Source organism: Condylura cristata, unplaced genomic scaffold (assembly GCF_000260355.1).
Source record: "Condylura cristata isolate star-nosed mole 26May11 unplaced genomic scaffold, ConCri1.0 scaffold00018, whole genome shotgun sequence".
Taxonomy (NCBI): Eukaryota; Metazoa; Chordata; class Mammalia; order Eulipotyphla; family Talpidae; genus Condylura; species Condylura cristata.
In genome coordinates, this window is record NW_004567119.1 from 35,671,160 (window position 1) to 35,689,478 (window position 18,319).

Here is an 18,319-nt window from a genome sequence, read left to right on the forward strand (position 1 = left end):
TGCACAAATAAATAAATCTTTAAAAAAAAAATTAAAAGTAATCCTTGACACCCTTTTTTACTTGTACTACATATACAATCTATCAGCAAACCCTGAGTGTTTTGTCTTAGGTTAGATTTCAAATCCAGGCCCTCATCTTCATCCACACTCCTTTGTCTTATTCCAAACAATCATCTCTTCTTTGCCTTAAAGAAATAACCTCTAAACTTGTTTTCTGTCATCTACTCTGGGCCCTTCCAACCCACTGTTCATCCAGCTTATGTGCAAGACTTGGTACAACATGAAAATCAAATTTAAGACCCATTCAGTAATCTTCAGAGCCTGTCAGAATCCATACTCATCCACTTTTCTCATCCCTTCTTGCTCCACTCCCTACCATATTTCTTAAAAAAAAAAAAAGATGGATTTATTTATGAATATAAGATGGAGTGCAGACCAGAGGTATGCATGATGAGGGGATTAACCAGAGACAAAGCGGGGAGCATAATAGACAGACTGACATAAGTACACTGCTGAAGGGAACAGTGGGTGAGACAGGGGAGGTCTGCTGCTCCATGTGGGTCAGCTCACTGGCCGGGATTGAACTGGTGCTCAGTGACTGCCAATAGCTTCATAGTGCTGAGACTTAACTCTTTGCACCATCAAGGAGGCTCACTCTCCCCTCTTTCATATACTTCAGGCATAGGTGAATGTTACTTACATAATGTTCTTCCTTTTTTCCAACTCAAAACTTTTATTCTTACTGTTTCTCTGACTCTTGGTACCTAGTCCTTCATGACTTAAAACCAACTTGTCTTTGAAAACATTCTTTATCAGCATGTCTAAATTAGTTTCCACCAGTCACTGTATTGTGTTATTCCTTATGCTTAACTTTTCAACATTTACATCCCTCATCTGACTTTTTGAGTACATATGGACAATGATATAATATTAATATTTTACCATTTACACTCAATGGTTAGCATATAAAAGCTCAATTCCCTATAAAATAGCACAATATTTTTTAATGATTCATTTTATCCATACAAGATCTGGGGTACAGGCCAAAGGGCAAGGGGAAAGAGAATTCTCCAGAGACAGAGCAGGGAGCAGAACAGATAGGTTAAATGAAATACACTGCTGAGGGTGGCAGAGGGCTAGACAAGTGAGATCCGCTGCACCATGTATGTTGCCTCACTGGCCAGGGATCGAACTCATGCTGCAATGGCTGTGAATAGTTTCACAGCACTGTGTTCTAATCCCTTGCACCACCAAGGAGGGCCCAAAAGCTTAATAATTTTACAATTATGTTTCTATGAACATGAAATAAGGTAATACATAGAAAAGTATCTAGAAACAGACATGAACTACAAAATATGAACTTTTATTGTGAAGGGAAGGAAAAGAATAAAATACGACTCATTATGTGCCCACATGACCAAAAAAATCATTGAGTAATTTGTGATAATTTTTTTTCATTTTCATAAAAATTTTGTGGGTTATATTTGAGCTGATACGCTTTTACAGATGAGGAAACTGAGGCTTATGAAAGGAAACTATATGCATTCAAGATATTAAAAATGAAATAACACAAAAATAATGCAGATTTAGAATTCAGCACAGACCCAACTGACACCAAGCTCAAAGAATGCCTGACACTTATTTGTTATTTAAACCTGACTAGAGTTTATTTCTGTCAAAAGTAAACTGTGTTTCTCTGGAGATGATATGATGTAAAATCCTAAAAATAAAACACACACACATACACCCCCAAAATCTCCACCAAGTAATTAACATTAGCATATATATTTATAAATGGATCTCCATATACAGCATGTGTACTGTCCTTTCTGAAATTATTTATATATGCACATTATGCTTTTTCTACATATGACTTTTTAAGAGAATCTATTTTATTTTTGACCTTATAAAATGTTTAACTTTGACCTTTTAAAATTTTATTTAAAAGTTATAGAGAAAAAGAACAGTTTTGCACACAACAGTTTCAGAGTTGTGAATCGCACAAGCGTTGTCATGTGCCAACTATTCCAGTATTTTCATTATCCCTGGAAGGGAATATTGCCGCATTGCAAGTATTGTGAAACACATTTTATACCTAAACAAATACAAAATTGTGGACTGGAATGTAAAGTTAATATATATTTGGGAACATAGACTAAACATCTTCTAAGTTTCTGATTGTATAGTTGAAGTTATGAACTGGGAAGATAGATTCACACTCACTTGCCTTTTGTGGTCACGGGAATGTATTATGGGAGATTTCACAAACTCACACTGCATTACAAACAAGCTCAGAAATTCAGGGCTTTCCAACAGTAACTCTTTATTGTTCACATTAAACACAGACAGCTATAGATAGGCCGCTGTGTCTTTGAGTCAGGTTCAGGTCTGCTTCTCCTTGCTTTTATTTTTGGGAGAAAGATGTAGGTGCAGGAATAGCCTTACTCAGGAGGTGGTAAAGGGCATATAAGCAAGAGCATTGCAGAAACTTACTATACCTTTGTAAGCTTTTGTGGCCAAGTGCCGATGTCAGGGGAGTAAAATTTCATCCACTTCCATTCATTGGCTGAATGATTTACCAGTGCATGACCCTCTTGTAAAAAGAGGAGTAAGAAATGCCTGACCCTTTTGTAAATCTGCCACAGGTAATTTAAAGGAAATTTCAGGGAGTAATAACATACATCTTTTAACATTCATGGGAAGCCAATCACTTAGAATTCACATACTGGTTCCATTTTAAAAAAATCAAAGAACTGAGTCTCATGTATGTTCAAAAGTTTGCCAGCGCTAAAGTATCCATCCCAATATCTCTCATTTCCAAAAGAATATTTTTTCTATAGTGTCCCAGAAGATGGGATACTCACTATTGTATTCCTTTTAGTACTTATCACAATTGCCTGCGTGTGGTGTGGACTGATGAAATTTTGTAAAATATAACTCATTTATTCATCTATTCATCAAATATTTATTGACCGTTTATCTTAATTGAGGTATACTACTATCACTAGATGCTTGGGATAGATATGTGAATAAAAAACAGGAACACTCTTTGCCCTCACGGAACTTACAGGAAATAATAAATGCTCCATCATAAAATACAAGATTTTATCACTTCTCTCATGATTTAACATTTCTTGATAAATTTATGTTAACATTAATCATTTCATTGATGCAAAGGGCTAGGAATGTTACATATCATTATGTCATAAGGAATAATGAACTAAAATAAGAACATTGCAGAATATGAGCCTTATGACAAGAGGAACATATTCTAGGATCCTTACAAGCTAACCCTATAGTGTCATTTTCTGATTGATAATTGTCTCCCAGTCATCCTAGCCCCTTCTCCATGAATCTTTAACATTTTAGTCTTTCCAGGAAAAGGTGACTAGTCCCTATTTTCATGTCCTTACACTTAAAATGGAAGGCTAATGATTAATAAAGTAGTCAAGTACTGGCTGAGTTTTCCCTAGAGTCAATGGCAAATTAGAGATTCGGGTTCTAATCATTGCCTTGTTTAGATTCCATCATGTAATCTTAAAATTAGGAGTGTTTGTTAAAATTTCTAGGTGTTATTGCTAATGATTATAGGCATAACAGAAATTGTCTTTCTCTTCTTTACCATCTCTTACTCTTTTTTTTATTATTCTATACATTTCCTTTGCCCCAGACTTATTTTTACTACACACTTGACAACATACTTTTTCTATCTATCACAGTCCTCTTGTATAACTCTGAAATCCCTCAAGCAACTTTTTTTTTCTTTATATAATAGAACAAATATTTATTGAGAACCAATAAAAGCTTGACAGTCCAGAAGGCACACGTCAGCTAAAATGTACATTTTACACTCTCACCTGATGGTCTGGATCTGTTTTATGCTACCTCACAGCTTTCACTAGGATAAAGTTTTATAAATATGTATTCTAGAAATAAATTTCTCACAACTATAATAGGTTCTGGTGGTCATTTAGACACATTCAAAGTTTTAATAGAAATATTTCTAATGAACAGTCAAGCTGTGGTATATGATAAATAAAAAAATAGCTCAACTTCATGTTTGAGAAATGAAGTCACGATATTATATCAAAAATTCAGAATTCCAGATCTTTCTCTTGAGTTGAGAATTTGGGAAAGAGAAGAAAGTAGTAAGACACACTGAAACTTATCTTGACCAAGTAACCCATATGCCTGCATCAGTAAGTGAATATACCCCCATCTGTATCTGCAATCATGCCCTTCTTTCTCAACTTTGTTCTTGTTTTTGAGAAAATATTTGGTCTCCTCATAATCAAAGTTAAGTTCTCCAGAGTTTATGTCATGCCAGCCCCTCCATAAAGAGATGCAACATCAAAATGTACTCCTCACACAAGGTATTCTCTTCATAAGAAAATAAATTTGACCAAATCATTATCCACTTTTAAAAAATAGCACATAAAAAGAGTGCCATTACGCAGCGGGTTAAAGCACAGCACTGAGAATCTAAAGCCGCTTCCGCATGAGTTCGATTCCCGCCTGCCCCGGAGGTGACCACATGGTGTGGCAGACCTCTCCTGACCTGCCCGCTGCTCCCCTCAGCAGTGTACTTCGTAGATCTGCCTGTTCTGCTCCCCACTCTGCCTCTGGTGAAGCCTCTCACTGCCCCTGAGCCTCTGGCCTGTACCCCAGTTCTGTATGCACAAATAAATAAATCTTTAAAAAAAAAAAAAAAGAGTGCCATTAGTTCTCCATATTTTCTCTGCACAGTCAGTCCTCTTCAGTCACCTGCAGCCCAACTTCTTGTCTCTGGTCTCCTCTGGAACAGCCCTGGTTCCTGTGAGCAGTTGGCTTCTGCCTAGGGCCCTCACTCCCACCTGCATAATTTGCAATGGAAGAGGGGCTGGTTGGCAGAGGAAGAATAATGGTGCTGTCTGTTCAATGGCAATGTTGAAAATATTAATGTTTTTTCATATTTATTTGAGAAATAAATGGAACATTTGTATTTCATATGTATTATATTAATATAATGATGATTGGTACTTGTCTAGCTATGTAATGTAAAATATGCCATTAAAATTCATTTATCATAGTTGAAAAATTTTTTGAAGGCCCACTGAGGATTAAATAAGAAACAAAAACCAACATGGTTTTTACTTTCATGAAGTTTATAGTTAACAGTTGGGACAGAAAGTAACTGATTATATAAATACAAAATGATAGTATTTATAAATACATGAGAGGGGTGAAGAGAGTACTATAAAATTATTGTGATCAAGTTTCAGATTTTCTTCCATAACAGCAGGTTCTGTGCACTAAAGAGTATTAATTTGATATTTTAAGAATGTAATTTTGATGTCTGCTTTTACTTAAATTTATAAGTTCAGCTTACAAAGTTTTCTCTAATTCTAAAATTAGTTAATTTTAAGAGTAAATTTAGCAGCATCTAGATTAATGTTCAGTTTCAGAAACTGAACATTTAAAACATTTAAAACTCCATTGATGTTCATCACATTTTACTTCCTTTTGAAGTAGCTCAATTTTATTACCAGCGAAACTGCAAATTCTATAAGCACTAAAAATAGCTTTCATACACAATAAAAGGCTGAAATTTGTGAGCCATATATTTTTTAAAGTTTTGATACTATACTTAACACCTAATTTAATATTAAAATAAGGAATTTAAATCACTATTCACCAATAGTGAATGATGTAAGTCTGACTTGTAACACTAATAAATTGAACCTTTTAAACAATTCAAGTACATAAAAATATGTCTAAGTCTTCTTGATATTTGACTGCCAGGTATTTACTAATTCATTCAATTGTAACATAATTCACCAATTTCTGTGGAAATTACAGAGAAAACAAATATCTGCCACAGTTATTTGAATGCTTCCACCTGGCAGAACTAACAATCTAACTTTACTACCTCACCTGCCTCAGTTCTGTGACTACCTACATGCTTCAAGCAGACCAGAAACCTCATTACCTACCCATATTTCCTTCTTTATCTGTATTTGTGTATTTTAACTAGTTTCTTGATTTCTATACTATACTATTCAAAATAATTATATTGATGGTGATTGTCTTCATAAGCATATTTGGATGTTGCAGCATTGAGACAATTTCTTGACAGACCTGGAAAAAGCAGTTTGTTGAGATGGATGGAAACTGTGGAACAGGATACCAAAGAGAAGCAAACTGTGCAGGGAAAGCAATCAAGAAATCTGCTTCAGGACCCTCTGTGTTTTTGTGCAGAGGCTAACTATACATGAGCAGAAAGTAGATGATATGAAGGCTGGAAAAGAACACCCAGTAAGGAAGTTATGAGTTCAATAACTCTCCCAGACACCTCACAGAGTTGGGAGATGTAAGATCTCCACAGACACACTGTGGATAAAACACGCTGTACCAGCCAGTCATTTTGCTGAATTCCCAAAATAATTTCAAATAAAGTTCCTTTAGTCACTAAAATGGAGTATGCTTAAAAACAAAACAAACAAACAAACAAACAAACAAAAACTGACAAACCACAGAAAGATCAAGCTCACATGCCAGTAGAGTAAAAGCACTCTAGAACTAAATTCAACACACTAGTTTTCTTGAAGACAATAGCAGACAGACTCTCAACAACATAGCCACAATACCAGTAAATGGTTTTAAATTACTGGATTTGAAATTACAAGAAGAAATTGGAAAATATAAGCCTCTACTAGACAATGGCATTAAAATGTTTATTGAAAGATGTTTAAAATATAAAGAAGATATACATAACAATAAAATGATGAAAAGTATAAAAATAAACCAAATGCAAATTCTGAAATTGTGCAACACAGTAACTGAAATGAAAAATTCACTAGGTGTACTTAGCAGCAGATTGACACTACAGAAGAAAAGAGCACAATAGTAATTGTACAGCACAGTGGTAATTATTCAAATTGAAACTCAGTGAGAAAAAAAAAGACTAAGAAAAAATGAGCAGAGCCTCAGTAACTTGGGGAACAATAAGAAATGGCTTAACAATTGAATCTACAAAAAGAGAGGAAAGAGAAATTGGGGTAGAAAATATTCAAAATATATGAAACATGCCCCATTTGGAAAAGAAGTTGCAATTTAGTCACCAACTTCTTCTCTAATGGAAACTTCTCCATCTTACTCATTATAGTAAAAAAGTATCAGGAAATGTCATGATTTTTTGTTTTCTCACCTTTTCTTCTTTGTTTCTGAATAAATAGGTCCTCCTTTCTGGCTCACTTGATAATCTCTACTAGTTTTTAGTACACTGAAGGTCAGTCAGCATCTGGAACAGAACTGAAGTCATCAGCTGATTAAATTTAAAATAACCCATAAGCCATTGCCATTTTCCAAAACTTATCTGTCTTCTGCGCGGGTTAAACTGGAGAATTTGATATCAAAATGTGTAATAGGAATCCCCACCCAGGCATTTTTCAAGTGTTTGAGGGTGTCAAGAGTCTTTGTGTTCTCCCTAGCTACAAAGAATTGTGTTTGGGTTAAAGATTTTTGAAGCATGAGTTACAAGAGCTTCTCCTCAACATTGCTTAACACATACAAGAGTCTACCAAATGCTGACAATATCTATTTCATCTACATAGTCAAGAATTGATGATTGGGGCCATAAAAGAGTTTGGAGACCTGATGAAATTTCTATAAAGGGAGCTCACATTAAAACTCCGTTAACAAATTACTCTTAGAAAGATAGTCCCCTGACTGAGAGCCAATGGAGGCAATGTGGAGCCTCAGGAACTGTAACCTCAGATTCAAGTTCCAGTAATATCTGAAAAATCTAGATTTTTTTTTTCCTTTCTCAGTGTAGCAGTATCTAATAATAAAAATCAGTTCATCGGGGGACATTTGATAGACAAATTGAAATCTGAACTTTGAATGTATCAATATTTGATTTGAAATTAATAAGGGATCAAGGATTCTCCATTTTAGTTTTTTTTTTTTATTTTGGGTATTTTTACTAGATAAAGTTTTCCCTAACATAAAACAAAGATCTTTGAGGGTTGTCCATCTCAATTAATCTGTCAATGAAACCATATAGAGAATAGATTTACTTGTGGTAACCTTGTCAACCCAGAATTACTTTTTTTTTTAAAGATTTATTTATTTATGCTTACAGAACAAGGATACAGGCCAGAAATGTTGTAGGTAAGAGGATTCACCAGAGACAGAGTGGGGAGCAGAACAGGCAGATTGACAAATTACACTGCTGAAGTAGCAGTGGGCAGGTCAGAAAAGGTCTGCCACACCATGTGGGTCAGTTCACTGGCCGGATCTCAAACTCTCCCTGCAGTTGCTTCAGAGAGCTTCGTAATGTAGTCCTTTAACACATTGCACCACCAGGGAGAGCCCTCCAGAATTAATTTTTAGTAGCTACTTCCTGGCATGACCAACTTCCCTCACATTATTGTTGAAGTCATTATGGAGTCTATCATCAGCATCCTTGGTCTCTAAGAAGTATTGAGAAAATTCTGTTTCAAAGATGACAGTGCATCCTTCTATATAGTTCTCTTTTGGCCTTCTATTTTTCTTAAGTTTGAATGAAGGAAAGGAATTCTAAGCCTTTAGAAGCGTAACTTCTAAAGCCTTTGTATTCTTCTCTACATTACACATTATATCAGTAAGTTCCTAGTATGTCAGCTGTATTGAAGTGTTCCAGTTCTGAAAGAAACCAAACTAGCAAGTAATTCAACCTACTAACAAATGCTTGTGCAAAGTAGATTCCCTGGTAAGTGCATCAAAGCTGATAAATTCAGTCTTATTTACAATTATTTCAGCCTGCCTTGTTCCATCAGCTCAGAATTCATTCTTATATGAATTCCCCAGAGATTTGCCTATATAGATAAGAAAATTTTTGCATTTCTTTTCTAAGGAAAGCTAGAGATATACTGTATTAGGTTGGGTATCCACATCATTTATCTTCTATGTCTTAAGATTATGATATGCCCAAAGCCCAGGGTTCACAAATATGTAAAAGCAACTGTTTTTTCAACTATTCTTTGTGCTTTTTCTTAAAACCTAAATATTAATGCTGTAATCACTACAAAATAAATGGTTTTGTACATTTATGGCATCTTTTTAGTTATTAATTAAATATCTGACCTCATTATTGTAAAGGATTTTAAGGGCTATTATTTACCATTATGTAAACAATATTATTACCAGGTCTAATTTTTTCCCACTGTTTTCCTTTTCCCTAGAGCTAAACAACAACTTAAATTGTTTCAACATCTTCTTGCTCAGAAGGCAGACACTCTGACCAGCAGAGCAAGCTTTCAAACTAATTAGTTCTCCCATTACCTACTTTGTAGTGTTTCTCCAATTTATCTGGAAATAGAAAACTCAGTTTTACTTTCAAGATATATAGGCTGCATGCCTGAAGAAGGCTGCCCCTCTGCAGACCTGTATTACATCATGTTGTTACCCTGTGCTCCCGGATGTACAGCTTCTTGCTGATTTAAGAAAGCACTACGGTCCTTCCTGCACCCTTGTCTTTGAATCCGCTATTTCTACCCTCCAGGGATGGTAGATGCCCGTTCTTCATATCACATAATGACCTCCCCAGTCCATCTCTTTTTGGGCAGGCAATATCAACCATTCACTCCTGTAGGTTATGCTTAGCTGTATTTCATTTATTTTGCATGTATCTTTGTCTACTCCATATTTAGTGCCTGTGGTATTCTCTAAATATAGACATATACAATAATGGCTGAAATGAAGTGGGGGAGATAAAGATGAAACTAAATCAAATAGGTAAATTTGGATACTGCATCTTTGATATTTTAACATTGTAATTAAACAAAGTTTATTCAAATAAAGTTCACTAAACTGCTGAGTACTTTGAAATCCTGAGAAGTGTTTCAGACTTGCTTCTAAGAATAATTCAGTAGAACCAAGTTCCTTGGCGGAGTCTTAATATGATGTGAATTAGTCTAATAGTCTGTGTAACATAACCCCAGAACCAAACTCTTTTTTGTTCTCATACTTGACTTTGGGAGATCTACCTTGATGGGTAACATCTCTGGTTCCCTTCTTAGCTGCTCCCAGTGGGTTTTTGGCAATGGGTTCATGTGCAGGAGATTGCATAAGATAAGAGGATTTCTTCTCCTGCCTCTTGCTAGTTTCAGCCACATTTCCAGGAGTGGCTGGATCCTCAAGGATGCAAGTTAATATATATATATATATATATATACACACACACGTGTGTGTATGTATATAATACATACATACATATGTATATAATACATATACATACATTATTATGTATATGTATATATTATATATGCATACATATAATATATATACATGCATATGTATGTGTATATGTATATTATATATACATATATATAATTTTTAGAGGTATAGTTGGTTTTCAATAATGAGATACAGGTCCACAGAGCCAGTAGACTCTATCACTACTTATTAGAATTCCTTGGAATGTCAACTCATTGTCCTCCCTCTAACCTTTAGACGAGCAGTGACAAAAACCTTCTCAGATTGGCTCATCTCTGCACATCCTGTCAGTTCTTCTGATTCTGCTCAAAGCCTCTTTAAAGACTCTTGAAACATCTTCTTTGTATTCTGTTGCCAAGCTCATCCTATATTGATACAAAATGGTTTTGTTCTGCTTGTTGATTTGTGGTTCAGCTTAGCCTTCACTTGCACTACTTTTAACACTAAGATGCATTATTAATTTATCTCTTTCTCCTATAATGGGAGCAAATCTTAGTACAATTTATTTATGACTTGTGAAGATGTAATAGTAATTTATAACTTTTCCCAAAAAAATCATGACATCTTTCTTAGGACAAAGAAATATAGATGAGTCTTTTCTTTTTCAAAATAATAAATCATTGCTTTAGCATATATCTTTCAAAGTTTAAACTGTGCTCTCTAAATTACTTTTTTTCAAGGTTGAATTAAGATATATTTTCAAATTCAATGTGTCCAGTGAAAACCCCATCTGTTTTAGCACCTTTACAGTGCTGACCTGGGTCAGTTAAAGTTAATTTTAAAACATTTGTATTAGTAATTGTCTTTAATTTTAGGTGATTAATAGGTTCCCAAGAATATAAAAGTACAGACCTGTTAAAGTATGTGTGAGTATTGATATTTTGGAAACCAGTATCTAATAACTGATTCAACTTGATTCTTGATCATTTAAATGAAGAAACTCTTACAGGCAGACCTTGTGTGGAGTACTGTAAATAGGACATGCAAAGCTAAATTGTACACAGTGATCTTACTAACCAATGGGAAAATCATGATTTTCTCATGATTTTTTAATTTTTTTTTCGCAAAACATTAAAACATCATCCTAACATATAAGTATATGGGAAATGAAAACAGATAGTAGCATCAATATTTACTTACAACACTAATATTTAAAGTATTGGGAACTTTGCATTTAAGTTTCTTTCTCATTATGAAAATCTTATCAAGAGCATTATTTGCCTTCTTACAATATTTGCATTTTGTAACCTAAGATACAGAATAAACATCTTGTCTAAGCTTTAATTAATCATCACATTCTTTTCTAAATTAGGATCATCCTCCAAAATTTTATACTATGTATTTTTGAAAGTCATGAAATTCTTCCAAGAATACCTTTAGTTGAAGATTTTTTCTTTATCACTTCTCACCCTTTTCTCTCCCAGTTCCTCACTTACAACCTATCCTTTTCATTCATGTTAACCCATCAGTTCCTTTGTCTGCTATGCAGACTCCTCTACAATCAATTAGTTTTTCTACACTGGCATCTATTTAAATTTCAAATACATAAGTATATTATCCACTTCTCACCTTTCCTACACATTTCATCTTTGTTGTCCAATTTTCTCTTTTGATTGTCATCTAACTTATCACAGAAGTTTATCACTAAGAGACAAGAAAGCAACACAATTGCATACTTTCCTGTCTGTGTATGAAAGAAAAACAGATGCATAGTGCCTATACACTGACAGATTCTGCAAGAAGTGGCATGATTGGTCATTGAACATGATTTGTGCCTGCTTTTTACATAGTGATTTTTGAATGGAAGAATTAGTGGCAATATGTATACTGTCTGCAGTTAGTCACAGTTGTTATGCTATGAGAACTGAAATTTGAGCCATATTTTTAGGGACTTGTGTTACCTGATTAAATCATGATAGCTGAGGTCAGTGGGTATTAAAACCATGAAGGATGAGGACAGCCCAGATATGCTTCAGTTTTGTTTTTTTTTTTTAAACATCATTCTTCATTTTGTGCATTTTTTTAATCTCAGTCTACTTCAGTTTTGATATAAGAAAATTCATGTTCATTATTTAAGTTCATATTATATATTTACACACTTTGCATATACATAATCATGATGTGACTTCAAAGAAAATTTACATTGAAATGAAAAATAGTTAATATATTTTTCTTTCTTAAACTACAGATTTTAGCAAACCTTCCAACAATTATTCCAACAAATATCATCAATACCAGCGCAAAATAATGAATTACTTTTTTTTAGTCACTTCTTTTGGACATTAACAAAAATTTTATATGCAAAATAGTTTTAAAAAGTAGAAATAGTTTGGAATCTCTGCCTAAAATATATCTTACCTGTTTCTTAGTAATAAACTCAGACTTAAGATAACAAACTACAGTAATAATCTATAAAATAAAATATTATAAATATATAAAATAATAAACAATTTAATTTTCTAGAATATGAAATAATTGAATTTTAGAATTCTAAACAGAACTGAGAAATGGGGTAAATTTTGGAATTAAAATAACTACTGTCTGGAGTAAACATGCTAATTATTCTTTATTGGCTGTGTAATGAAGTATTAAAATAGAAACACATTTCTAGATCAATGAATATGTAAATGCATTAGCCATCTCATAACTTAAATTTTAGAACAATACAGGAAAGATCTAAATCAAGTATCAGAACATCAAAATTCAAGAACAGATGTTGTTCTTGGACATTTTACTTCCTGGCATACAACTATTACAGCATTTTGTAGTTTCACTCACAGCAGAAAGAAACTAATTGCCTGAACCCTACGATTGCTGTTGATGGCTTGTGTTCATCCTCCAAAAAGCCAGATGACATTAAGCAAGTTTTTTCTTTATTAATTCACTCACTAACTTATTTATTCAGTTTCTCATTTCTTTAGCAAATACTGTTAATATCCTATATAAGGAATATAAGTAAACGTGTAATAATAAACATGTAATCTCTACTTCATGATGGAGAGCAGACAAGATAAACTGAGGGAATAAGAAAGAGGACACTATTTTAAATAAGACCCCCTCAAACAAAGAAGCATTTATGCTGAAACCTGGAGGAAGAACAGGACCTGTCTTCAGAGTAGGGTAAAGTACACCCTGAGTAAGTAAGTTTACCAAGGTGAAATTTTAGCGCATCAAAGAATATAAAAGGCAAGAGGATAGTGAGAGAAAATCGGATACTATGGGGAAAGAAAGTGGTGCAAGGACCCCAACATTCCGAGTCCTTGAAAGCATAGATGTTATTATAGGTGCAAAAGGAAGTCCTTGGAAGGATTCATAAGGAAAAGGATACAAACTAATTTATGTTTAAGGTACTAGCTTGAATGCTTTATAGAGTGGAATGAGAAACATGAGCATGTCCATAATGAGAGGGGATAGTGGAATGCAGAACGATGCACCCCTCACTTTCAGCGTGCGGAGTTCAACATGCCAATGTGATTTCATTAGGGAAAGCAGTATGATAATGTATAAGTAGTTGTCAAATTCAAAAGTGGTTACTGATAGCCTGCTACTTACACCTAAGCCAGGCAGGAATATTACCCAATGTTTGATTCTTCCTACACATCTGTAGTTATGCATAGGTCATCAAATGCAACAGTTTCTTCCATGATTCACCACTTACCATTTATTACCAGCCTGCTACACATCTCTGACTCCAACCGAAGGGTCTGTTCTTGTACTGTGTGTGTGCTGAGTGAGCCTGTCAGATGAGATCCTTATTCCTGCAGTTGGGCCATTGTCTCCTAGCCCAAGCCCACTCTCTGTATTACATTTGTCTAGTTTTCTTAGCTTCTTACTCTATCCAATCTGTTTCCTAAATGTGAGGATTCACTTGTTCTTTAGAGCCATTCTAGATAAGAAATTCTGCCCTTGTCATTGAAGCCTTGGGCAATTTTCTCTGATTTTCTGGGGGGAAAATATACGGTAAACTTATCTGTCTACCTTTTCGTAGTTTGACCTCCAGTTCTCTCTCCTCTCTGAACCTTCCAAGATGATCATATACCTTTTTGTAACTTTAAATACCACATAACATAGATTTTTTTTCATTTCACCTTACATATCCCCATAAATGCCTCATAAGCATCTAAAAACTCACATTTATGTTTGATCTCATTTCCCCCTTTTTCCCCCACTAAAAAAAAAAGCATTAACTTATTTCTATCTGAATTTTGTTTCAGAATATGATACCCAGAGCTTAGCTGTTCAGCAGTCAAATTCGATTTTTTCTTCACCTTTGAACCCACAAAAAAAAAAAAAAAAAAAAAAAAACCTTGGGAAATTACTTTCATAATATCATCAGGAATTATCTAGAATTGATCCATTTTTCTTCTCACACTTCCCTCATGGTTCTCTATTGCATCTTACTTTGCTATACAATAACTAACTAATTGATTTACCTGATTACACCAGTGTTTCTCTTCACTGCATGACAAACAAGAGAGTATCCCTATGATGCCTGATCACCAGAGGTTCAAGTAATCAAACACAGTGGGACTCCTGTTTACATGGTGGTGTGCTTTCTGTTAGTGGTTTTAAATTTTATTCAGTGGTACAACTAATTCATAATGTAAGGACCTCAAGAAAACAACTTTGAAATTTCAAGCATATAGCCAAGTACCTTGTGATCCTATGAATATGTACCCAGTTTTCCTTTTTCTGTGTTAAGACTACCCCATGCTACCTGAAACAGCTTCCTGTGCAAACATAAAAAGATATATTATTATAATTATGTATTTTAGTTCTCATACTCTTTACATTTGTATGTGTGTTTAGAGAGAAAAATGAAAATGTTGAAAAGTTTCATTTCTTCTTACCTAGTATGTGAAGCAATATGAATCTCTATATGAATAACTAATAAGAAAAAAACAAGCAAACGAGGCATCTTTTTGTTAAATATAAAAATATGTTTGTCTTTTATCTGCCAAATTATAATTTGGGGTTAATAAATTTTAAATCTCACCATCAAAGCTAAATTGATACAGCAAAAATTTTCAATGGCAAAATCCATTTGATTGAAAAATTGAATAAAGGAAGTATTTTATGGAAAACAAGAATTTTCATGAGTTGAAATAAGAACTTTTAGAGTCATCGTCTTCATCATCTGATGCAGTTTGGGTGGGAATGGGGTGAGTTTTTATTATTATTATTATTATTTTAAAAATGAGCAAAGCCTCTCCAGCTTGTCCTTAAACTCCCAGGCAGTGGTTATGCATTACCTTTATACTGTTTACCTTTTATCAATAGTTCAAATTACTAGAAAATCTATCACCATTTGCCTCCCAACAACACGGTCTATGATCTGTTCTTGAGGCTATGTTGTGCTTTAACTTCTCTTCCACATCACCTCTTTTAAGGAAAGCTCTTATTTTTTTTTTTGTCACTTTCACAGCTTTTCTATGTCAATTTACGTTTTTGTGCTTCTTTTTAATATTCTTTCATGTGAATCTTTATCATTCAGTTCAACATTTTCTGGGCATTTATTATTGACTATTATCCAGAATTCATATCAAATTTGCATGTTTGTGGTTTTCAGAGTCTTCACCATTTACTCTTCATACAATTTTGTATAATGAAGTTGTGTAATTTGTATAAATGATTTTCACTTACTCTCAAATTTCCCAAAGGTATGGACTGTTATTTCAGTGTCTTCAGAATAATTCTTTTAATCATAGAAATTTCAATTCATTTAAAGTAAAAAGAAATACCTTGTGTTTTACATAATACAGGATAAGTTCAAAATCTGCTTTAATTTTACTCATCAGCCTTTTCCAGATTAAAGGTAAACCTATGTGGGTGAGAATCTGCTAACATCACAAAAAAAGTAAGAATTTCAGCAGTATTACTGAAAAGGTGTCTTTTGCCCAGCTGAAATTTAATAATCTAGAAATTTTTTCCTATTACTTTTTAAGATGTTTTGCAAATTTGTCTTATATAAAAATTACAGGAATGTTGGTATACTCCTACTAAAGCTGATGGCATTACTCTACCTTGTTGTTTTCTCTCTCCAGAAACAAATGTCTGATTTTGTAAAATGCATAACCAGACTTTAAAGCAGTTTAAGTTAATCCATATCCGCATGTATCCACTGTATACCATTCACAGAGAAAAAGGAGAGAGATTCTGTAATACATATTAATCTGTAATTTATGACTTCTTCCCATCCCCCACATAATGAAAACCTGAGATTTATTTTCTTACATGGTTGCAAGAGGTAAGGGAAATAGCACCCCATAAGTGCAGCCTCACTGTGAATGTTTCACATCACTGGTTAGTAATGCTACATATTAAATTTAACCACCTCATCTTCTTGGTACAGTTACTACCTGATAGAGTTTCAACAGTTTTTTTTTTTTTTCTTCCCCTTGCTCATTATGGAACAGATATTACAAGGGCTAAAAGGGTCATACATTAACTGGATGAGATCCAATTATGGGAAAAACCAGAGCAGTTCTCTTGGGCAAACTGAAAGCTGTACTAAAGTGATCACATGACTACACATTAAGAAGCATGAAAATGTTCTTTTTTTTTTAAGATAATTTAATATATGTATGTCAGTAAAATTGTGATTAAGGGATCCATTCAGTCAGTTATAGATGCCAAGTGACTAGAATTCCTAGAAAAAGAAGTTCTAGCCATTAAAAAAACATTTCATATTATAACATGGTATAGAAATATACATTTGGGAAATATATAATTAGTTGAAAATAATAGAAGGATGCTTTTTGGCTTAAAAATGAAGTTACTTTTATTTGTACTATAGGGGAACCATGTCTCATACAAATTGTTAGACAAACTAAATTTGCAGACTTTGAATAACAAAATCATATATTTTTTCTGGATGATTTCCAATTTTTGAATAGCAAATATACCTCAAAGTAAATGAATATACACATGAATCCATTGATGACAAAAACTAAACATTATTTACATTTAAGTTTGAAGATAATAAATGTAATATATTATTTTAAATATAGCCTTTTTAAAGTAAAATATTGTTTTAAATATCTCAACAAGAGGTGTTTTGCCAATCACTATTAGAATCCTTTTATTATAGTTAATACTTCAGAATATTTTCTCAGAGTTTCATAATCAAGTGGCTTAAAACAAGTATATTTTTACTGACAGATAAAAATAATTTATTTTCAGGACTGATTTTGTGATATATTAGAGTATTATAAATAATACCAATCAGTATCATAAAAGTTATTTCTGAAAAAAATCATTATAAACATTTCTACAAAGGAACCATAAAATATTAAGTTGCAAACTCAATGTTGTTGGAAATACCTAATGTAACAAATAAATATGCACAACCAGGTGTACCTGGGTAAAGCACCTTCTTAGAGTAGATGTACCTGGAAATTGTCCAAATGATTCTCACAGAAAACTATCAAAATAGAAAATAGTCCTGTTAGACTTGGTAACTACAAATTTTGTCTAAAGTTAATCAGTCAAGATACAGTTATTTCATTTAAAATGAGCAATAATTATTATATATCCATATTCTGCTAGGTAATATGGAGGAGTCATATGAATTTGATAATAGAATCTCTGTTCTCGCAGACTATGAACACAGTTAGATTCTGCCCATTAAGCTGAAAAACTTTCCATGAAAAAGGCTTTTTGGGTATGAAAAGTTTGCCATCTTCTTCAGTGGAACTTACATGGGATAAGAGAACACACCTCTTACCCGGAACTTACATGGGATAAGAGAACACACCTCTTACCCGCTCTGTTTCAGTCAAATCCCCCTGACAATCTATGGGCAGATTGTCCTCACACCTGTCATTTTTATCTAAAATTAAACATGAATCACTTCAGAACATTACAATATGTTTCCAATTAGAGCAACAGTATGATTTTTAGACAAAAGTAATCCCAATTGGACTGTATCCTAATCTGGGCCATTGGGTTAGTCCCTAGAAAATACACATGTGTCACCTTTTAAATTTTGGACCTAAGACCCAGCAATGGAGTTAAGAGGGTGACAGATCCTGATTTTTCCTTTCTTTATTTTCGCATAATATTTCCTAACTGGGATATACAT